Raw genomic sequence first — 25,428 nt, 5'->3', positions numbered from 1 at the left:
ATGAATTTTTTTTTACTACAATATATGGGATATATCTGGGTCATTCGGAGATCCTCATAATTCTTTGACTTCTGTTAAATTGGGGTATGGCGGCTACGTCACTCCAGTCATTTTTCTCCAGGTTTCTGGTGAGTTTCAATTATTCACAGTTCTAAAACTGGGAGGAGGGGGGCTGCGGGATCTTATTCGGCGATGACTATTGCCTTTTTTTATTCATGCTTAAGATAAGATACTAATAGGGCGGCCCCAGGCCTATGCCACTGCGACCCCTTTGGATCTATTGTGGCTCTTCCCAATCTAGAGCTCACCCTCCAGATCCGTCCGTTTGATTGAGACTCTTAATTCTGGAGAGCGGCTCCCTGGGTAAAGTTCCACAGGCCTTGTTTTTCCTCCTGAAAAAGTAAGTAAAGTAAATAAAGTAATTGCTTACTTTTTCAGGCGGGGCTTAACGCCCAACTACCAAATTAGGTGTCGTGGAAGGAAGCGACTAGTAAACATTACTATAAATTTCTTCTTTTATTAACCATTAAATAAAATCCAAGGGCTAAGACCGGAGAATCGAACCCACTAAACCAACAGTTCATTTTAGCTTTGCGGATCTAGCCTATAACCGCTCGGTTACCGTGGCGCCCTTCTACCCCGAGAAGTAACAATCCTTAGCCACACGAGCCCCTCACACTGACACAACACGTGCAGTGCCGTTTCCTCCTCCTCTTCCTGACAGAACCTACAGAGGCTATTATCTTCCTGAGGCCTGAGTCTACAGTTATCCTAGTAACCGCTCGGCCTTGACGGATTAAATCTGCAGTCAGCTTTGGCGAGTAGCTAGTAGTAGTTGTTCATGCTTAACTGTGGAAGCAATGCTGAACTCCCTTTTTTGCTCTGACCTGAAATGTCCTATAAAGAAAGGCATAAGGCCTTAATAATTGGAAGTATGGTAATTGTAAAGAGTTTCCATTTCGAGTTTAACCTAAAATTTAAGATTTGAAATCCACTGAGCACAAAAAAGGTAACTTTTACAGATTGTTCTATATTCGGTTCTAACACCTGCATAATATTGTATTTTTGACTACGAAAATTTTTTTTTTTAATTTTCTAGTGCATAACTTTCTCAATTTGAAAGCATTAGGCGCAATGTAGTTTGAAAGAATGAGTGGTTAATTATATTTCCCTAGGGTTTTACATAATTGTAAACCTACTCTAGCAATTTTGGGCTACACTGTAGTAAAATACATTTTACAAAACAGTGTTAAAATCTTTTATGTCACCACACTAGCTAGCGTCTAAGTACTACTTTAAGAAGTCTTGTTGTACAGTGTACAGTAAAGTTACATTTACATTTTGGTACAAGATATCCTGCCTTACAGCTGGTTTTACATCGCCCGCTGAATACTTAACTGGTATGTAAAAGGATAACAAGTACTCAGTACTTAGTAAAAGTAAAGGTGTGGAAATCTCACCTTTAAACAGCTGAGCGCGGATGGGGCTTTCTTGTATTGTGTCCTAGGAAATTCAAGAGAACATGGATCAGACTTGATGGCTCAATAACTTAATTTTGGGCATAAATATATCTGCTTACAAGTACTAAGCTTTTGATGCTATTTGTTCTATTACTTCAACTTCATCGTCTGTACACAGTGTATCCTTCAACTTCATCGTCTGTATATGTACAGTGTATCATCTCTTCCAGGGACTTCTACTCAAGATAAAGCTATTCCTTGTACTGTTTCATCTTCTCCAGTTGCTCAAATCTAATCTGAAATCGGAGCTTCCTGAAGGAAAAAGTTGCACTTCCTCTTCTCCCTCCAAAAAAAAATAACTCAGTCAAGCTTTTATCTTTCGAAAGCGTACAGGATGTTCTCTAATTATATACCTTCTACACATTACATGCCCTCGCTCCCAGTTTGGCCACACTCTACTGTAGTATAGTAAGGATTCCAAATCCTAACGGTTAGGGGGGGGGATACTCCCTTAAATTCTACCACAATGATCGCGGCAGCAATGGTGTTCAGTTCTCAGACCATTTAATGATAAGCACCATTACAGCTATGACTGTACGGATGCTGATTATTAAGTACCAAGGCTAAGTTCCTTTTTATGGCCAAAAATTTTGAGTTTGAAGATTATTTCTCAAACCGGAACTATCTTTACCCGGATGAATTGTTCCTCTTTTTTGGTATGTTTCTTGATGAGGAATCCTATGATCTACTTTCGAACACATATGATTGTATGTACATGGAAGTTTCATTTGGTAAATTACATCTCAGTCTGATCTGCAGAAAATTATCTGCTTGTCCTCTGGAGGTAATATCACCTTGCTTAGGTTTACAACTTCGCTGATAGGTAACATGTTAACAGAAATTGATGACATAGTTTGAATAATTAGAGAGGCTGTACAAGCTGAACTGACAGCTTTGATCTGCTCTGTAATGGAATGAGTTCAGTTATTAACAACATTAGCTAGTTGCTCAAACGGAAATGGGTAAAATACTAATTTACATAAGGGAGTAGAAATAATTGACGATCAAATGTTTATATTTAATGAATCAATTTAATTAATTCTTTATTTAAATTTAATAAAATTTAGTTTTAATCAACCCCTCTTTGACTTCCTGTAAGTGCCTGCCATTCTCAAAGTTGATGGGATTTTTTGGATCTTTAATAAATACATGGCAGGATGTGTGACCAAATGATAGGTGTAATATTGATGGCGGAGACTAGCCCATGCGTAGTGGGTGGCTGATACAAGACATCAGAGCACCATAGTACCTTGGACTTCTGAATATCACTTCTTCCATTATTTTCTGAGGTTGATTTGAAACGGGTATGGTATTGCCATACGAGTTACTGGGCTGGCACTTTAGAGGATAGACTATCCTTGCTGCTCTACAGTGACCTGTACTGTTATTTCCGGGGAGGAAAAGGTTATAGCAATAGACACAAAGGAAGTGGCAGGTAAGCAATCGACCGCGATTTGTACGGCGATTTCCTAATCTATCAGCATCCGTGCTTAAATGGAAACGTCAGCAAAGTGTTAGTGGGAGTGTTTGTGAGCTCGAGTTCGCCTGTGGGTTCGTTCTTCCCAAAGAGTTTGCAGCCCCCATGCATTACCCCAGCAGGCTCTCTGCATTGTGGAGATTTTGGGGCTACTGTTGAATATTAGAAACACTTCAAGAATAACCTAAATTCAATGTCCACGCCGAGGAAACTAAACCATTTCCAAACTATCGGGGGAGTCCATAACAAAAATTAGCTTCCAAAGGACGCAGCTTGGATGTAGCCCAGGGTTACCGTCTTGGGGAAGGCTGTCGACTTGCCAGACCAATTTAAGAAGTCTTCTAGTCCTGACAATGCGTAATATAAGTTTTTTATGAGATCCTTTTCCTAGGTCTTCATAACTTCGCATCCCTTATAAAACCCCTCTCCATTTTCACGTATATTTTCCTTTAAGAAAATTGAAAAGAAAATTTACACCATTACAGTATACTTCCTGCATGAAGTAGGTGAAAGTAAAAATAAACTTTACAGCATTAAAAAGGGAAGTAACTGAAATTTCAGTCCAGTGCCGTCAGACTGCTCTGTTTTTGAAGAGAATCAATTGACGTTCACGACGTCAAGACGAGTCTGGCAGTCTGCCCGATAACTTAGTTCTCCTCTCTTCTTTCCTAATTTCATTCCTTCCACTCTTCCTCGAACTTCCGACGTCATTTGCTTCCACTCCAGCGTGTTCCGGGTCTTGCTTCTTCATATTACTTCCAAAAAATATGTTTATTTTATCTTTCATATTCCCCGGTGCATTTACATATTCACATAGTTATAATTTGCTCATATCATAGTATTGTTATTTCTTTCTCGGATGGGTTTTAAAGTAAGTTTTCTCCATTTCATGCTATTCTTTCATATTTCTTTCCATTTTTAACTATATTTCAGATATGGTAATTTCATATTCATATTTCATTTTTATATTTTGATATTATCTTAGTGACGTTGTACGATAAAGAACCCAATTTTTTTCTGATTTCTTAGTTCTTTTTATTTAATTTTATTGAACAAAGTTTCATCTAATTTGCCATTTTCTTAATTTCACAATGAAAATTTTATTCAAAAAACTAACTTCATCTGCGAATTTCCGGTTTTCAAGTACTATATTCCCATAACAATGGGCGTTTCCTGTTTTTTTGAAGTCAATAAACTATGTGTCCAAATATTTTTTATTTTTTCGTCTTTTTTTTCCATACTTTTCCCTTTTAAAAAATGTTAGATGTAATTATTAAAATCAAATATATGAGTTTAGCGATCCTTGTAGCCCTTTTTTAAAAGTAGTTTTTTGTGGGAGAAATGGGGATTAGCTTTCTTTAAAGTTTGTCTCAAGTACAATGACCACATTTCCTGTTTTTAAATATCAGGAATTTAAATACGTTATTAAAATTTCCAGATTGAAGAAACAAAATGGGGAAATGATTCCCAATAAAAGTGTGATAACTCTAGATGAGTCTGATGAGTGTAAAATTAAAATCTGAGAATCTAATTTTAAGGAATTGAAAAATAAATAAATAGAAATCTTGAGAAACTTATTACTTCCGATACAGTTTATTTATCGCTTTCCTGTTCTTTAAGAACGTTAAACTCATTTGCTAATTTCCTGTGAGTTATTTCTAATTGTAAAGTAATTGCCTATTTTTTCAGGCCGTCTTAACGTCCAACTACTATAATTAGGTGTCGTGGACGGAGGCGACTAGTAAACATACTTTACTGTACATTCCTCATATTAACCATTAAATAAAATCCGAGGCCAAGACTAGTACCGCAATACATCTTAGCTTTGCGGGTCTAGCCTATAACCGCCAAACATACTTTACTGTAAATTTCTTTTATTAACCATTAAATAAAATCCAAGGGCTAAACTAGTACCGCAATACATCTTAGCTTTGCGGGTCTAGCCTATAACCGCCAAACATACTTTACTGTAAATTTCTTTTATTAACCATTAAATAAAATCCAAGGGCTAAACTAGTACCTCAATACATCTTAGCTTTGCGGGTCTAGCCTATAACCGCCTAACAACCATACTTCACTATAAATTTCTCATATTAACCATTAAAGGTATAGACCGGGAATTGAACCCAGTACCACAATACATATTAGCTTTACTGTCCTCGCCTGTTATTTCTAATATATGCAAATAATTTGTTATTAAAGAAGAAATAACTAAAATAAAGTAATAATACTGGATATTGAAGGAATTTTTTTTGTTCTATTTCCTTTTTTCGAAACTTTTGTTCTCTGAATTTCGTCTCTTATTTTTATACTAACATACCTGACTTTTTTTGGGGAATTGTTCCATATAATAATCAAATATTTGCTTCCTATTTAATAACATAAAATATCGATTGTTAAGTATATTTTTTTGAGCACAATTCAAACATTTTGATACTGTATTAGATACTAGAACAATCTCGGAAAGCATATGTTTTTCATATTCAGTGAACTTAATTCATTTCCCATTTCTAATGAAAACACCCGATTGCTGTTCTACTTTATCCAGTTATTTGAATGAAATAAAATAGAAATAAGTTTATTGAAATTCGGGAACTGTAATAAATTATTTAAGTTATCCTATAAACCGAAATATTACGATAACAAGATGTAATTTAGAAACAATTGAAACCATGAATATATAATGTATTTACATGTATTTAACGCATACAATTAAATTTATTCCCAGTAAATAGTTTTAAACTAAAAGGGGTTTAGTTATAACCGAAAACTAATTGTGATTTTCCTTTTATCAAATTGTTATTTAAATTTACATCTAGAATGGGGAAAATCATTTAAACTTTACATCTTCTCTATATCTTTGCCAAACCATCTAGTTTACCTCATTTACATAAAACAGTAACGCAATATATATAACCTGCTTATAAACTCACATACGTATACATGCTGAACTTTACAAAATTCAGTTAAAGTCCTTCTCTTCCCTCTCACTCTTGTTATGAATTAAACTTTTTAGAGGAAAATCTGAAGTTGTATACTTGGCCGTTTGTCTCTCTCTCTAAATGTACTTAATTCTAGAAAGTTTTCTTCTTTTAAAGTTTGAATAAATGCTAAAGCCTAACTAAGGGTGAGCGATAAATTCTTTCAATTTTGGGTTTTACTCCTGAAATATTCTATGTAAAGTCAACTGAGTCTAAAGAGTGGTATTTAGAAAAGATGTTCTGTATGTTCGTGAGTAAACAAAATATCAGAAGCTCAATTGTTAAGCTGCAATACTAGCATCCTAATGAAGAGATTAATACATTCAGTATTTCAGGTGTTCAGCACCAAAGTTTGTTGGTCAAACTGAACAATGTAAGAGAAAATCCTACAACTGTCTAGACCAGATTTTTTGTGTGTTTGTTCTGTCTGGGATTTTTCTTTTGGGATGGAGAGTGAGTGATATTCTAGTGATAAGCACCTAGACGATGCTGGCTGTATGGCGGAAGCCAATGCCACAAAAAGAAAACAAAACAAAATCAAACACATGGAGTATATTAACAAAGAAAATATACTTTTCAAACAAAATAATAATTTCCTTGAAATATGTACGAGAGAAATAAAAATATGAAAAATATTTGAATAATAATAATAATATCCTATTAGGGAAGGGATTAGCTATGCGGTTAGCGTACTGGATTCCCACGCGGAGGTCCCGGGTTCGAATCCAGCTGCTGCTGACCCTTAGATTTCCTCTTCCTAGAAGCTTCTTACAGCTCACCATGTCCGATGATGGACAGTGTTGTCTGTAACGAGAGGACACTGTCCGGAGGCCGGCAGTGCACTGAAAAATAGCTCCGGGTGCCAATAACCCTAGATGTTGACGCGCCTTAAATCATTAAAAATAAAAAATATCTTATTAAGTAAAAAAAAGTAAGAAAGTAAAGTAATTGCCTATTTTTTCAGGCAGGCTTTACCGTCCAACTACCACAATTAGGTGATGTGGACGGAGGCGATTAGCAAACATACTTTACTGTAAATTTCTCATATTAACCATTAAATACAATCCAAGGGCTAGACTAGTACCGCAATACATATTAGCTTTGCGGGTCTAGTCTATCACCGCCTAACATACTTTACTGTAAATTTTTCATATTAACCATTAAATAAAATCCAAGGGCTGGACTAGTACCGCAATACATCTTAGCTTTGCGGGTCTAGTCTATAAACGCCTAGCAAACATACTTTACTGTAAATTTCTTTTATTAACCATTAAATGAAATTCAAGACCTAGAGACCGGGAATCGAACCCAATACTACAAGACATATTAGCTTTGCGAGTCTAGCCTCTAACCGCTCGGCTACCGTGGCGCCTTAAAATATCCTATTATTGGACCTGGACTTTTCTCGCACTCCCTGGAATATCGTCTCGAGCATCCCAGGTTTGAGAACTCCTGCTCTAGAATTTTTAGAACCTTCTTAGGAATAATTACTAATGAAAAATGAAGTATACTAATACGAATTAAAATTATCTAATGGAAAATGAACAGCAGTATTTTGAGAATAGAAAATGAGGAAAATTTTAAGTGCGTTGCATAAATGTAATTTCAAGTTTTTATTATTCTGCCTAATTTGAAGGAAAAACAAAATGTACAGAATGTAAAGTTAATTGGGTTGAATTATTCTCTCTACTGACCCACCCACCCTCACTTTTTTTTCATTAAAGATAATTCGATTAACTTTTCCGAGTTTTTTTCTTTTTCCCGCCTGTTTTTTTTCGGGGGGGTGGGTTCATTCTCTTTGGGAAAGTGAAATGTTCACATGTTCTTCCATAATGAACAGCTGGATGTATTTCATGTCCGCGAGTGTGTCAGTCCCAATAACATACTTGTATTTATTATTTAATGCAATGGTATTATTATTTACCATTATTTAGTTAATTGTACTTTTGGAACCATCTGCCCAGCATGTGCTTTCTAGGTTACCTTTAGATAACTCTGCCTCTCTTACACAGACACAATAATGCTATATATATGTATTTCTGTAGTTTCGTGTATGTTCGATTTATTAATATAATCGGTTATTGTACTTTTGCTCTCTATTCCATGCTATTATTAATTTAATAACCAAGGTCCGAAGCATGATTGTAAGATCTCCGATGATCATGATCGCATTTTGTTCGGGTGGTGTTCTTTATATTGTGTGGGAAATGTGTGCTACTTTTTGTTGGCCGTCAGCTAATTTCCGGTCTACTATTGGTTACAATACAAGTTTTGAGCTTTTTTTTGAACATAGCGTAACTTGTACAGCAACCAAATAGATTTATCTCCGGCTTGCCGGAACTAAGCTGATCTCGAGTCCCTGGTACTATTTCCCTCTTTCCCTCCAACTCTGCAAAGATGGATATCAAATTTTAGGAATATACTTCTTGAACACTTGGTGACAAGTCCGGCTCCTTTAGAGAATACTTGGAGTAACGGCGAGAAAATAATTAGGATAAAGGCGCCACGGTAGCTGAGCGGTTAAGAGACTAGACCCGCAAAGCTAATATGTATTGTTGGTTTAGTGGGTTCGATTCCCGGTCTCTAAGCCTTGGATTTTATTGAATGGTTAATAAAAGAAATTTACAGTAAAGTATGTTTGTTAGGCGGTTATAGGTTAGACCCGCAAAGCTAAGATGTATTGCGGTACTATTCTAGGCCTTGGATTGTATTTAATGGTTAATATGAGAACTTTGTAGTAAAGTATGTTTGTTAGTCGGTTATAGGCTAGACCCGCAAAGCTAAGATGTATTGCGGTACTAGTCTAGCCCTTGGTTTTTATTTAATGGTTAATATGAGGAATGTACAGTAAAGTATGTTTACTAGACGCCTCCATCCACGACACCTAACTTGATTTAGTTGGACGTAAAGCCCGCCTGAAAAAATTGGCAAAAAAATAATAGTAATAATAATAATAATAATAATAATAATAATAATAATAATAATAATAATAATAATAATAATAATAGTAACAAGCGCCACGGCAGCCGAGCGGTTAGAGGCGAGACCCGCAATGCTAAGATGTATTGTTGGTTTAGTGGGTTCGATTCCCGTGGTCTAGGCCTTGGAGTTTATTTAATGGTTAATAAAAGAAATTTACAGTAAAGTATGTTTGCTAATCACCTCCGTCCACAACACCTAATTGGTCGCCTGAAAAAATAGACAATTACTTTTACTTTACTTTACAATTAGGATAACCTAGGCGTGCATGTTCTCCCTTCATTGTAGTAAATAACCCCAGCTCTCTAGGGATATTTAAGAATATCGAGAAGCCGACTTGATTAGGGATACTCAATCCTGACGCCAAATACTCCCTTTTCTTCAACTCACCGTCTTTCTCAGTTATTCTGAGTAAGGCTCCTTTTGTCCTCAATGTTGACCTCAATTTTGACTACTTTGTCTAGTATTCATACCATCTCTTTCAGTCTGTATCTCGCAGCATCTCTGTGGAGATCGGATTTTGCTCCTCTTCTTTTTTTGAGTGAGTATTATCTAATTTATCGTAGTAGGGCTTTAAGGGAGTAAAAAGCTAGTTCCTGGAGTGAGTTCCAGATGAACAGGGGAAAGAGATGCCAAAACTTTTAGTACCAGGGGGATGCTTAAGATAATTTGTTTTTCCATTTAGGGTTCCTCTAAAGGCACTGAAGTGATATTTACTAGTATTAGACGGAAATTGGTTAAAGGTAATTTATTATTTACTTGAACTAAAGTCATTGATCTTCTTCTCTTCTTTAATTATTGATTCGAAACTCACCGCGGCTCCTCTACTTTCCGCACATTAGTGTATTTGGAATTACGACATCAATCTTATCGTAGCCCTTTTGCATTAATAATCACTTAGTCACTTAAGTGAATGTTACATCACCATTTATTTGTAAATAAAGTTTAAATTTTTATACTCAAGTTTAAAATTTAAGTGGTCTCTAATGGAAATTTGTTTGAATTCACAGTTAGAGGTTGTATTACTTAGGAGATAGGCTTAAGTAGGAGGGGAGTTTAGATTTAATAATGGAAAATCGGATATAAAAATAAGGTTTAAGCTTTTAGGACGGGTCCCTCAGGACATTGCAGCCCTAAGAGGTTCACCGTACCATCCTTTTGAATGGCTAAAAAACCCTGCCTTCTTCATGAAGTCTTAGATTTTTTTTTTTACTCTCTTGTTTGTGATCACCCGTGTGGTCTCAAAGTTAGCAAGATTTCAATGCAACGTCGTCAAACAGGGAGGCTGTTCTCTTCATTTCTTAACGAGACTATCTATCCCTGCAGATATTAGGGTGGTTTTATGATAGAATTCCTCTGGTTTCAAAGTGCCAGAGGCCTTATATCGGAAACTAGCGATTACAGCGAGATCTGTCAGGATTTATTCACAATTTCATAGAAATCTTCTTAATTACTTCCCTGGTGCTACAGCCCGGGTCGGCTCTTGACCTCCAAAGGAAATTGACCCCCAATCGTCCCTATCCAAAGCCTTAGACCACCATATTCCGAGCGCCCAGCCTGGTTGCATCCCTTCTAACTTGGTCCATCCATCTAATTTTTATCTGATGTTTACTCGTAAGTTCAGATCTGTGCAAGTAATTTTATTCTGTTGAAACTGAAAATATAATTAAGTCTGAATAAGCGTTGTAACAAAACAAAGCAAAATTTGGACAGGTTGTAACAGGACTGGCCTCAGCGTTCTAAATCTCTGTTTTTTTAAATAACCTGAACTTTTTTTAAAAAATTTGAGATAAATATATGTGTAAATATAAGAAATATTTGTGTATATGATACAAGTAACCCCAAATTTGCGGATCTACCAAATTTGGAGATTTATAGCACGGTGACTTAAACACATTACATTTAGTAAGTTGCAGCTAATGAAATGTGTAGTTTGTACATATGACAAAGTTTCCGTTTACTGACCCCCAATCATTCATCAGAATGTTTTGCCGCCTTGAGGTTACTTAAGAGCAGGTATTCCACCCTTGTTAGCAATTCCATTATTGCTTGCCAGGAGGTTCCATTTGTCTGGAGCACTGTTATTAAGTTGGCGTCCCCCCCCTTCCATGGACTTGGAGCACGCTTCTGCTTACTTTTAATAATATACAATTAACCTCCACAAGTAAGACTACTGTTATTACTATTACTTTCGATCTTCCCACCTCTTTTTTTATGAATGTTAAATAAGAAATTGTTTATAAATTTGCTTTGTTTTAATGCTATCTGTTTAATTTTCTTCTAAAACACTTTGTCTCTTTCAATGTAACACTTTTTTAAAAGTTTTTTTGTTGCATCAACTCGGAGGTTCCAGATTTGAGAATGAGTCTAGGATTAATTCCTCTCCAGTACTGGGTAATCTCTTCATGATCCGACGGGAAGATCCGATTATTTTTCTCTCTCTGGGTATCCGATATAATATTCTTCTTTAAGGCAAAAGAGAGAAAACTGCTTACAGTTGTGTACCACACTTTCGGCGCAAGAATATTGATTGTAAAGTTCGATTTTTCTTGAAAAAGAAAAACTCCTGCCTTCTCATACTTTGCCCAGATGTTAACCCATCGGGCTCCCCGAAGTTTTATTAAACGGACAAGACTGGGTGTTGTCATTAGTTAATTGGCAAACGAAATTGGTACAGTTATTATTATTATTATATTTTTAATGATTTAAGGCGCATCAACATCTAAGGTTATTGGCGCCCGGAGCTTTTTTCAGTGCATAGCCGGCCTCCGGACAGTGTTCTCTCGATACAGACAACACTGTCCATCATCGGGCAGTGAGCTGTAAGAAGCTCCTAGGAAGAGAAAATCTAAGAGTCAGCAGAGTACAGTTATTATTATTATGATTATATAGTCTTTAATTATTAAAAATAAGAATATAATTAAAAATACACATTTTTGAACACAACATTATAAAAAGAACTGCCATGGTCAAAGACTGTCGGCGGAAGCAGGTACAGCTGCGGAGACGTTATTTTTTTCTGGCTAACACTCACGGAACCTGACAGGCTTGCCAAAATTCGCTCCTAGACTGCCCAGGATTGTTAAAAATTATTAATTCATTGTGAAAATATCAGAAAATATTCTTTAAAAAAAAAAAAATTATTATTAGCACAAAATAATTACTGGTAATCATAAACTTGGTAGCAAGTGCAAGTTCTTGCCTAAAAAGTTGCACCTTTAACCAGCCATCCTCTTATTCTAGGTTATGGTCAAGCCCTGCCTCACTAAATTATTCATTCTCCCTTAATATCCTCTAACCTTTTTGATGACTGCATTTTGTCATACTCGTACACACCTTCATCTGGCCCCCGTGCTCTGCCGGGGAGTTTCTCTGGTCAGATGAATATTTAACTAGGTTTTACCATTATTTTTATCAAATATTGCCTTACATCATGTAAGTATCATTTTGGATTGTAGCCACTGAGACAAGTCGAAACGAGTTCGTCAGCTGATTGGTATTGCGTGAATCCGCTATTAGCTATTAAAACGCTGTTAGCAGAAGGATGATACTGCTAACCAATAATAGAGCGAATGTAGAGCGAAAGATTAACATGTTAATGCTTACAGAGAGGAGAGAGGAGAGTATTACATCATCAATCCTTCTTCATTTAAATCTTCAGTGGGGTTACATATCTACTGTACCCTTATCATTAAATTTATTTGAGGGTAATTAACATTGAGAAAATTTATCAACTAAAATTTGAATAATTTTATGTAAAAGAGAAAATTGTGAAAGATTTTTCTATTTGTTTTTATGTTCTGATGCATCGATTAGCTATAAAACATAACTTTGAAAGTTTTACTACAAAAAAATTATAAATAATAAGGACTTGCATTTTATTACTGCACGAAGGCAAAAAGTTTACTTTAATATGTTGCAGATAAGACGCTCGCTCGTATTATGCAGTTTTTAAAATAACTCCCAGCTGTTTGTGATAAAAAATATATTGTAGCCTAAAAAAATATAATATATACATTAGCATTTTAAGATAAGGCAGAATTATTATTTTAAGCTACCTACTGTTGCGATAAACTTTTATCTTAATACATAATATATGTGTGCGAGTCCAACGCAAATCTCACTTTGAAAGTTTTTTATTATGTATTTTGTAATATTTCTTTTGGTCTTAGATTTAGTGGTGATTTCTTCTTACCGCTGTTTTTGTAATGAAATTTTCTTAGAATTAAGATTTAGTAAACTGGAGGTATAACTACTAAATGGTGCTACTGCTTTATATTAAGGGATTCAATTTAGCGAGGAATCGGTCCAGAACAGAAAGGAACTCGCGTCTTTTATTGCCAACGTTTCGGCCAATTTATGGCCCTTCTTCATGGTTGTTTCAATTTATGGTTGTTTGCTTTATAGAAAACTGCTGAATCGTTTTTTACAATCACAAAAAGCCAATACAAATTCATCCTGAGGTTTGGCTGCTGCTTTAGTTGGACCTAGGGTTTCCCTCTGGAAAGAACTGTCATCCTCGTCTAGCTTCCTCTTTTCCTCACCATCATCTTGCACCAATTCTTCTTGGGCCGTCCTCTACATCTCTTAGTTTCGGCTAACATGTCCTCTCTGCCATCAATCTCTTGCATAGCCTGGATTTGGTCATTCTCTTCCCATGTCCATTGTTACATACCTAGCATTCAATTCTTTTTCTTTTTTTTTTTTTTTTGGTACTCACCTTTCCTAGTCAGTACCCAGCTTTGTTTCTCATTTCTTTACTATAAGTTTTCCCTACTGCCCTAAGTTCTCGAGGTCTTCTTGTACTCATTTCACGTTACTACAAAGACCAGTAAAGTAATGCCTATTTTTTCTGGCGGACGATTAGTACAACTACCAATTAGGTGTCGTGGACGGAGGCGACTAGCAAATAATACTTTACTATAAATTTCTTTTATTAACTATTAAATAAAAATCCAAGGGCTACACTAGTACCGCAATACATCTTAGCTTTGCGGGTCTAGCCTATAACCGACTAACAAACATACTTTACTATAAAGTTCTCATATTAACCATTAAATACAATCCAAGAGCTACACTAGTACCGCAATACATCTTAGCTTTGCGGGTCTAGCCTATGACCGCTCGGCAACCGTGGCGCCTCAATACTTCCCACAATGCAAGCAGTTTTTCTGCAATTACTGGGGCTGGAGATTACAGAGCATTCTGTGCTCTTTCAAAATCTTGCACCGCTTCACGTATGCATTGCTCTAGTTAACTAGGGACGCAAGAGCTTTTTCACAAGGAAGAGAAGAGCTTTGAATTCTGTGCAAAATGAAATCATGCTCGTACTGAGGTCTGAACCACTATCTAAAATGTAAAAACGGCATTGCATAAGGGTTGAGAGCTTCTATTTGTGTGCGTTATTCCCAAACTCTAATGCGGAGACCAAACATGTACCAACCAGTTATCATTTGGCTGACTCCCACCGCAGTTCTATTGGTAAGATAAAGGGAAACATCCCACCAAATAATATTCTTATTGTATTTTATTAAAATTTCGAGTTTTTTTTTTGTAGTTAATAGCAATTTTATATTTTTTACAACGAGTATACGCGTCGAAGCACCGTAACAGAGATTTGGTTTGACGTGTAGACACCTCAAATTAGGCTTAACTGGTTAAATCACTGGCTTAGATAAGTAAAATACTTTTAGTAAAGTTCAGTGCTTAGCATAAAATTTGTTAACTTCGTGGTGAAAACTTAATAATGAACATTTGGTAAGATTGCAACTCTTAAGTTCTAAGAGAAGGTGAAAAACATGTCCAAAAACATGTCCTTGCTAAATTTCAAATTAATTTAGCAAAATTGGTTCAGCAGACCCTGTTTTTCATCCTGCTTTTCTCCTCTGCACCATATCCTCAACTATTTCCCAGCTGGAATAGGCCATCTAAAGCTAGCTACTTTAAAATAGATTAAACTAGAAAGATAGTTAACTTCCACGACATTAAGTCGGAGTCGATTTACACTTCTTTCGTCTAAATTTACTGGTCGATGGCAAGTCTCATGAAATATCTCCTCCCCCAAAAAAACTTGTAAGATTAAATTGATTTTAAAATTGAAATTTTAGTCAATGTTTACCCGCCAAGATTTCTGTTGGTTAGACTCCAGCGGATATCTAAAGAGATGCACCCTTCCACGAGCTTGCCTACTTAATTTCCAATTAATATTCACCCTCTTCAGGTGTGCTGACAGAGTGGATGTAAAGCCCAGAATCCACCATCGTGCATCGTGGAAGATGTATTGTCTACTATCCAGGGGTGACAATGTTTACTCATGGAAAACGTAAAAGTGTGCTTTTCTACGACTAAAGTGTGAATGCGGGAATGGAAATAGCTAGTCCGGGGCTGGAGTTGTGGGTAAATACGGTAAATTCAGGTATTCAGGAACAATTTAACTTCTCCTGCAGGTGTCGTTGTGAGTGGGGTGTAGTGGGAGTGATTTAAAGCAAACTGAAAGTAAACACACTTCCGATTCAATTAATTAATTATGCAACGCGATATTATATACTTGATGCGCCCAAGAAGGTTTTTAGAGATGACTTTAAGCCCTTCCGAAAATCTGTTAAATAATGGAAAATAGAAACATTATAACTTTAAAATCAAATTATTTATAATTACTTTTTTTAAATTTAAGACACGTTACCATCTGATGTGGGCGCCCAAAGCTTTTTTTTCTTAGTGTTCTGCCGGTCTCAGTTTCAGACAACACTGTCCATCCACAGTGATCTGTAAGAAGGTCATCAAAATAGAAAATCTAAGGGCCAGCAGCTGGATTCGGAATATGCCCGACTGAATCCGAGATTTATGGTATCCATGGAGCTGATCCCTTCCCTATTAAAATTATTATGTGGTTATCCCGGAATTCCGGATTTTTTTTTCCCTAGGCCAGCGGTTCCCAACCTGGGGTACGCGTACCCCTAGGGGTACGTGAAAGGTTGTTTAGGGGTACGCAAAAAAAGTTATTATGGCGGAAGATATACAAAGTATACAGATATATTATTAATGAGAAAAAAATTATATAATAAATGATTCCTACAACTTAATTACAAAATTATTATAATAAAACTGAATAACATATAAATTGACAAGAATTAAGTACTCATTCGATACTGCAGTATTTTTTCGATACCAATATAATATCGAATGATTCGATACCGATATTCAGATTGTTTTGCTGTTAATTTTAAGTTACAATATGTTTTTTTTTTTTTTTTTTAATTTATTTAGCCATTTACAATCTGTATAATACACTATACAATAAGTAAATAAGGAGATTGAAGTATAGAGGCAGGAGGAAAGAAACTGCCCAGCGGCAGCACTTTCTACAGGATATTTATTTTAGGCCTTCAGACTGCGAGGAAGTCGCGGGGCCACTGGCGATTCAGTCGGCGAGGAGGATTGTCAGGAATATCAGAGGAGGCGAGAGACTGTACTAGAGAATTGGAGCAAGTGGAGAGAGCACTATGGAATTTTTTATATTTAGTCTTGGCTAACTGGTGTACGAAGGGGATGTTGAGGTCGTTGTGTAGAGTGAGGTTAGTCACGTAGAAAGGAGCGTCAGCTATCTGTCGGAGGAGTTACAATATGTAAAATCAAGAATACGATTATATATATATAATATATATATATATGTTAGGGGTACACACTGAGGAAACAGTCAGATAAAGGGGTACACTAATGAAAAAAAGATTGGGAACCGCTGCCCTAGACAATTCTTCATCTCTTGCTGCTGCTTGCTTACTTAACTAAATTTTAAGGATGTTACTTTCTCGGATAGGAAAAACCAAGGCCTGAAGAGCTTTACCCAAGTGTCGCTCTCCACTGAATTAAGAATCTCAATTAAACGGACGAGTCTGAAGGACGAGCTTTAGAGTGAGGGGAGCCACAATAGATCCAAAGAGTGTCAAAAAAAAGCATTTTGAAGTATATTTTGGGGAGCATAACCTAAAAACGCAGAAAATTGATGATATTTTGAATCTGTGCCATTTTTTTTGGGGGGGGGGCAGCAATAAGTTTTTCATTAAAAAAAAAAATCGATTGTAGGTTTTCTCGATAATAGCTCTTTCGATTTTCTTTAAATTTCATATGCTCATTGCACACACATGTAGATCTGTAATTTTATTTTGGGCGGGGGGATGCATTTACCTAGGTAAATGCATCTTAAGATAGTTTTGAGGAAGAAGTGGGGGGTTTAGCTTCCCTCTATGGAGGGGGCAGCTTTATTTTTTTTATTAAAGGCCCCCTCATTTCTAATTTCAAGAAAATTCATTTGCATAAAATAAGTCATAGAGTATGCCATCCGTTTTGAGGCAAATAAATAATTATTATTTATTATTAAATAACCCTGTAGGAAAATTGTAGGTAATTATAGTATCTAAATTGAAATAATAAATATTTAATTGTAAATAAGAGAGGGGGAAAAAAATAAGCCATAACCCTGCTGCTGTTGACTTTGATGGGGGTTGAAATAGGTGTGGTTCTTGAAGCTCAATACCGGAGCCGTGTATGTAGGTCAAAGGTCAACCGGAGTCTGCGGATGAGAACGTTCCCTCTGCAGCTCCCTATTACTATAAATTTTATTTCATTCTATAAAATTCACTAAATTTCTTTCAAATATCATTTTTTTTTTTTTTATATTTTTTTGAATTCATCAACAATTCAGTGTATAAAATTTTGTTACCACAGAGAGGCTGTTATCTCTTCGTTATCTAATGTGTTCTTTCTCCCAATATTGGCACCAATTTTATGCCCACATTTTTACTCTTTTGTTTCTTTGTATTCATCCCATTTATGTACCTCTATGTATATATACATTTTTTTATACCATTGAATGTATTATTGTTTTTACATTCGTACAATCGTTTTATCGAATGTCTGTAAAGGTTTTTTATCATTATTATTACTATTATTGCAGTTTCATTAGAATCTGTTGTTAGTAACGAGCAAATAAAATAGAAAAAAGGGTGCTAAGGAATCTGCCACGAAATGGCGTTGAATTCTTTTTATTTTTGTTGCCAAGGTTACGGTTCGCCATGGTTCTGGACCGTTTATAAGGGCGCCATTATCATTTATATGTTTGCAGATGTCTTCCTATGAGTTTTATGAAGATTCTGGGGGCTTTTTTTTTTTTTTTCATCTTTCTCATTGTGAAGATTTTGGAATCTTCAATTCTACCGGCATTTCCGTTTTGAGGCCTCTTACTAATCACTCGTAAAATAAATAATAGTTAATTGCGCTAATAAATGGGTTGTTACGACAATAAGAGCGGGCTGAGAGCGAACCACGCGGTGTGCGGATCCTATCTTCACAGAATCAACAAAAGGTACTCTCTCCTGTTTGCGTAGATTGCAATGAGGAGGAGGATTTCAAATATATAATAGTGATATGTCCACGTTATGTGGTAGAAAGGAAACGAATGTTTGACGACGTATTTAGATGCACCATTTCGCTACAAAGACGTAATATTCTCCATCAACATCTATGTGCTTGAATCTGTAGCAGAGCTAGCAAAGAAATACGGAGTGTATTTAAAAGTTATATCCGATTAGAATGAAAGGAAGAAAATGATTAGAGAAGGATTACGGTGATTTTAATTTCGGTTAAGCTATAAGGATGGCAGGAATATAGAGTACTGATCCATCCATTAGCTGTAAGTTTGTATGTAAATAGTTGTATATAGTAGAGGGATGAATGTGTGAAGCGAATGTATCTATAAGTAAGAATGGAGAGTGAGTGATATTCTAGAGATAAGCACCTAGACGATGCTGGCTGTATGGCGGAAGCCAATGCCAAAAAAAAAGGCAAAAAAAAGTGTAACAAACGGATGTCATACTCTAGGATCCATTTTACATTATTTTTACTAAAAATAGATCTGGAAGAGAGATTGTTTTGGCATATCTCTGAACTGGGATTCTGATGTTTTTTTTCCGGAGTACACTGCCCTTATATGGTCCCAATTAGTGCACTGCAATGACCTTGCAACACATTCGTTGATTAAGCAACACCCCGTGAATAGAAGGGAAGCACTAGGATTAAGAGGATAGGAGGGTGTCGGTGGTAAGAAAGCTAACTCATCCCTAGAGCATGTTCCTCTCTTAAGACCTGGTAACTGTCCAGACTCTCCGGGGAAATGTGGGTCCTTCACCGACGCTACACCCCATCGCTGCTACACCTCAGTTGTTTTAGAGATGACTCCTTTAGATCGAAAAAAAAGGGAACGTAAGCTTTCCAGAAAGAATCAGCAGGTAGATAGGAACAATCTACTTAGTGTCGTCCACTGCACTGCACCTCGCACAGCCTTTTCTATTTAGATATTCCAAAACTACCTCGTACAGGGTTTGTCCCTGAGCTAAAGTTGATGAAATTTCAAGTTGTCCAAAAATTCTATAAAAATGTGCTACTTTCAACAGATTTATATTTTACTGTAACTCTGGAGGAAAAGTAACACGACTATGCCGAGTAAATAAGTGCATTTTATTGATCCTAACCAACTGATTGAAATGCATCGCGAGCATTCTATCTCTAGATCGATTGGACTTCAAATGCTATTCACTGGCAATTTGTCACCAATTTACTTGACAATATTGTTGCTTACCAGACTCTGACTGAATTTTATATTGAGATGAAGTTCTGTCCAGGAGATTTTTTTTATTTTCAAAATTTTCATCCGCCCCCCCTAATTCTTCTTTTCCTTTTTTCCTTTCTCTTATCGATTGTAATGGGAGTCATTGCAATCGTGCTGATTATCAATTTCCAGATTTCACCTGATTAGATTAAAAAAAAAAGTTGTGAAATTCTCTGCATCATCAACATTAAATTGCAATTATTTCTGATCTGTACAGAGATGGAAGCTGTACCCTTTGAAAGTTTTCAATTTTTACCTCTTTTGGTCATTTGATTTTCAACTTCATTTTACCTTTTCCATTTTCCAACGTTGTGAGCAACATATCGCCCCGTTTTATGTACCCAAAGCGAAATTAACTTCCCCGTTCAATTACAGTAAGACGAGTTAAAGCCTAACTTAGAATCAACGTCATCTTTGACTTGGCTTCCCCCCAAACCACTAAAAGCTAGCTTTGTATCTTTTCCAGCTTCTCTACCCCACCCTCCCGCCACCCAGCTATGCGTCTTCACAGCTTCCAGCCAGTGACAGACTGACACACCCTGAAGTGCGACACACTGAGATGGCGGGGAAACTCTCTAAAACTTCCTTAAATGAACTGTACTGAATAATTTATAGTTTGGAAAATCCCTTCGCTATGTAGATTTTCTTGATCCGAATTTCACCTCTTTCCCAAACTACCCAAACCCCTTCCAGAAAAGTTCGAGTTTTCCTGCTTAGTCTTATTCTAGATCCGCTTATTTATTTCTGATTTTCTAAACATTACTTTCTCCTTTTTATTTATATTTTTTACTTTCGTATTATTTATTTATAACTAACTTTATTATAAATTTGTATTTCATTTATTTACTAGGCAGGAAGGAAGTATGTTTCAACAAAATGTTCTTTATAAAATTTTCCAATAAATAAAATCTCGATCTAATAGCCGTGAATCTTGAATCCAGCTGCTGGCTCTTGGATTTTCTTTTGCTAGGGAGCTTCTTAGAGCTCCCTAGAGAGAGGTCATTGTCTGGAAGCGGGAAAAAAGTCACGGGCACCAATGATCTTAGGATGTAGAATAAGAAAAAGCATCTAGACTTAGTTATTGTAAATTTTCTATTTTTTTTTTGAGAATGCCCCATTATTTTTGTCTATACTTTGTGATTGAGGTCGCGTCAATTTTTCAAAAATTGAGTTTACACAGGAAATATTGATTTTTGGCCTCCTGAATCCCAAAAAAAGTTTTTCTTTTTTTTTGAAATTGGTGTTCTTGAGGAGTGAGTAATTATTCAGTTTTTACTCAAAAACGAATCATTACAGAAATTTCAAATTTTATACACAAGTTCCATTATCAGAATCGAAGATAAATCAACCGGAAGTAAGAAATAATTTTTTAGTTTTTGAGGGGGGGGAGATTACAAAACAATTTAGTGAGCTATTTAATGCAATTTTATAACTAACTATATTTAACGACAAACCTGTAGCCGGAAGTTGCAAAATAAAGCCAGCACTTCGGCAGCTGCTGAATAGGGCTTCGCCCCTAGAGGCGTCTGCCTCGTACTTCCTCATTTCTTGAAGTGCCTATGAGGATGGTTGACTTCGTAAGCGCCATATTTCCGCTCACTAACAGAGAGGAACCAATGAAAATTTTATACAACATTGAACTAGAAATATAGGTACCATTGAATCTTGGTACAACTTGTCCTAAACAGGAAATTAGCTAGTAAATAGTTGACAAAACTATTGTTTGAATTGTCTGCTTCATTTTATTGATTATTGTAGTTTCGTCAGTTGTTCAGTAGTTTTTTTTATATATTCCCACCATATCGTACATTATGCTTCAGTTTATTCAATTTCAGGAGTAGTCGTTTAGTATATTCCTGCTTAGTATCCGTTTCCTGTTGCGCATTTTTTATTCCCTTAATCCGACGTAGAGATAGCCTTACCGAGCCTTCTAGCAGGAGCCTTCGGGCTGTTGGGACGTGTGGTAGTTGTGAAGGAGTAAACGGATGCCCATAAAAGAAGTTTTAGGGCTCATACTGCTAAGTAGTACCTACTATAGTATTTGAAGATAAAAGAAAACTTCAGAATCGGAAGCGAAGATTTTATTCAAAGTTGTCTCTTAGTAAAAAAATTTAAGATATTCTCTTAAACTGGTCCATGCTCAAAAAAAGGAGAACTATTTCTCATATTTAGAGGCCATCACTTCTCGGCGGAAAACAGTTTTTTTCGAAAATCTAACGCGATTACCGTGTTTTCCCTTACTAGCAACAATTTCAATACGATTAGGAAAAAACCTAATAAATAAAATTTCAAATATTTTATGAATGAAAAAATTACGGTAATCCCAGAAGTGACCTTGTAAGTGCTCCTTGTCCCTGGATAATGCTGGAGATGAACTGTTCCAAGGTATGTGGAGCCAGTTGTTTTTTTCCTTACAGATCTCTAAGGGCATGACCCAGTTATCAGCGGCCAGCTGAATGACGTGACGTTAAACAAACAGCTCTATAACCTTCCTCGTTTGGCTGGGCTATCTTGCCACTTTAGTATTAGTGCAGTTTTTACTATTTTATTCGTCTAGGACTCAAGGGCATCTTTTATATATTCATTATATGTTCTTTATAATATATAAAGAATAAAAATGCATGGGCGTGTCTTTTAAGTAAGTACCGCTTAGAACTAAAAGAAAAACAAGTATACTTTTCTTGAACAATTTTATTTTTACAAGAAAGCCTCTGGTACTTTAATCTACTTTTCCGCAAAATTGCCTCTAATATTAGGGTACTTATCGTATCGTACAACCAGCTTTAGAATCCCGTCCTCATGGAAGTCTGCGTGGTCAAAACTTTCGATAATTTAAGCATCCGGTGACAATTTCAAAGAGAACACTTCTTTGACACTTTAGGAAACTCATTTGATAACGATGAAATCGTGAAGCATCGTTTTCTATTTCACTTTTTTTTCAACTTTCTGCACCAAATCTTTAGTAAAATGCCCAATTCGTTAGGTGACATGTACATTCGTGCGGCCATCTTTAAAAAGAGCTCTAACCCATTTCCGTCAACTGTTCAGTTTTCTCCATAAAATTCACTGATTTCATGATGAATTTCAGCCGCTCTTTCACAGCGTGTATATCGACAGTCGTCAGGATTCTCAGCAGGCGGACACAATTTAAATACTTACAAACTAACGTTAAACACTGTCGAATGTTTCTCATTATAGCGTCTGGTTTCTGGTATCAGATGTAGGTAGACAAAAAAGCCGACCGCAGCACTGTAGTGGCCAAATTTCGAAACGGTACTTAAAAAAAAACCACGCTTCTGTGTTTATATATATTGCTAATTGCTAGCTTGAATTAAATGACGTAACCGGAAATGCTGATTTCCTACTATCTACGATTTTTTTCGGCGTCTGCGATTTTCTTTAAACTTCACATTTAGTCTTTATTATGAACTTAAACCTATCGTGGAAATTTATTTTGCAAAAACTGAGGTTTAGGAGGACCACTGTGAAGTTGGTCTTTGTACTTAACTCTAAAGTGCTATTTCTGACTACATTCTTTAGTTTTTTGTAGTAATATTATAATGTTATTGTAAACGAAACTTGTTGCAGGGAGTCTGAGAGGGCTCTTGTTGCCCAAATTTTGAATTGATCGAAAATAAAATTTTCTCTCGAATTATGGTAGGAGGAAGATTGTTTTTCCAACATCGACGATCGATCAGAACTCTTAATACTTCCTTGGATTTCGACTTCCACCATACTTTCTTATATTATATACGTCAACTTTATCCATTAGACTCCAGGAATATGAATAAACTATCATAGAGCTATTCACTTCTGGAGACAACATGTCTGGTTGGAGGTTTATTAATTAATGTTACTTACAAAACTAGTTGGTTTAATTACCAAAAAAGTTTCTGTATTAAGGGGGCATCCGAATATGTAAGTGTTTACTTATTTAATTAGGTTCGTAAATTAATTAGAACTAGTTTTCTCTCTATCTCTCTCTTTCTCTCTCTCTCAGTATGGGAACGGAAATCGGTGTGAAAAAACACTCTTCCGACTTTCTCTTACTTCTCCTCGAGTTTTCTGTAAAAATTTTCAACGTATTCTCAGGAAATAAGTAGTAAGGATGTAGAGGAAGTAAGAAATGGCTCCTAAAAGGGAAGCTTCAATAAAACAAGTTCCCGGAAATAGTTCCAAAAACAAAAAAAAACAAAAAAGTTTAAAGTAAACCTTGATTTAACCTTCAGTTAAATGATGAAATTTCAATTTCCTGAGAAAATGGTTCAAATATAAGTTGGAGAAATCAAGTTCAAAGAGGAAAATCTTCACCAAAAAAAGAAAAACTTTCTCCGTAAAACGATGGTTCTAGAAGGATTCGGTCGCTAAGATACAATCAGGCCTTAAGATCGTTGATGTTTCATTTTTAAGTTTAGAGCGTTTAAGTTTACGCCGCTTTTTTTTTGGCGGGGGGGGGGATTCTTTTATTTCTCTAAACGTGTGTACTTCCGGTATAAATAGAAAAACCTTAACGACTGTCGTTCTCTTTTGACGAAGGAAGTGTGTTACGAGTAAAGGAATTAAAGACTGCGTTATTACCAATAGTAAATCCTGAAATTTCATATTAAATTTCTATTTAGGATTACTTGTTAAAGTAGCCAATAGCAATTTAGTGTAATAACAACTTACTATCGTTAATTAGTGATAATAGGATTTCATTGTTTAGGAGTAATAGGGCTTAATTAATTTTATTTCAATTAATGTATCTCATAAACTCACAAAATTAGGGGCTTATCGTGTTCTCAACATAATGTTCAATATTGAATCTATTTGCTGGCGCTTATTTGGTACACTACGTGCCTTAATTACTGTTTCAATACAACAATAAATTAATAATAAATAATGAGGATATAAAGTATAATGGTGAATTTAAGCAAGGTACTTTTTTTTCCAGGGGGGGCTTCACATTTAACTACCCAATTGGGTGTTCTAGACGGAGGCAAATAGAAATAACACTTTACTGTATAAATCTCTCATTAAACAGACGATTCAAACTTCTCTCTAGACTTCTGGACAAACGATCTAAACTTTCACTAATCGACACCGTGGTACTAAAACCTGTCTGGACTTAACGGAATGGAATTTTGGGGTTCAGTCAAAGTCTTCCAGAATCTACTAGAATCTAGTCATTTCTATCAAAAACGCTCCTTATTATGCTTCTAACTCTTCCCTAAGTTTCTGAAGCTGCAAGATCCCTATAAGTTAAATTAGACGCCTCAATTTCCGCTCACAACCCAATCCTCTAGTATCCCAACTTACCACTCTACCAGGAAATCCTCCAACACGCGGTTGAAGCGCCAGTGGCCACGCGATCTTCTAAATGGAACTACGTGACAGTGTAGAATAGTTGAAACTGTACCTCTTTGGGAGTTCCACCAATGATGTGAATTCTCCCCTCATGCTATTCATGTATTTATTCTATGTATCATGCTGTATCATTTTGTATCAGTATGCCCTGTACTTAAGGAGTTCCGGTTACGGTTTTTTGGGAAAAAGAGATTGGAGTGGCAGGTATATATTGATATATTAAATGGAAATAATGATGTCAATAGCTTATATAATTTATATAAATATGTCCGCGATGCATATAGTTACAGAAAAATGTTATGCTCTGAATTTAATTATAATAACTAATATATAAATAAATTAATACTAGGCAATTATAACACAATTATTACATTTTTTAGCCCCTCATCGCTTGTGTGCACATTATTGTTTTTTTAGATTACATTTATCATTCACTATCAAACTTATATTGTACTTTTTAAA

At 35.8% G+C, this 25,428-nt stretch overlaps 1 protein-coding gene across 4 annotated transcripts in view; it reads left to right on the top strand.

Annotated features, from left to right (window-relative positions):
• Positions 1–25,428, top strand: part of CadN (neural cadherin) — a 1,042,724-nt gene that overhangs the window by 198,413 nt on the left and 818,883 nt on the right. The gene's annotated exons all lie outside the window — the stretch shown is intronic.

Source organism: Rhodnius prolixus, unplaced genomic scaffold, assembly GCF_049639745.1.
Source record: "Rhodnius prolixus isolate KJV_2025 unplaced genomic scaffold, Rpr scaffold_4, whole genome shotgun sequence".
NCBI lineage: Eukaryota > Metazoa > Arthropoda > Insecta > Hemiptera > Reduviidae > Rhodnius > Rhodnius prolixus.
The sequence above is the reverse complement of the archived record's forward strand: the minus strand, read 5'-3'. Positions and strand labels throughout refer to the sequence as shown.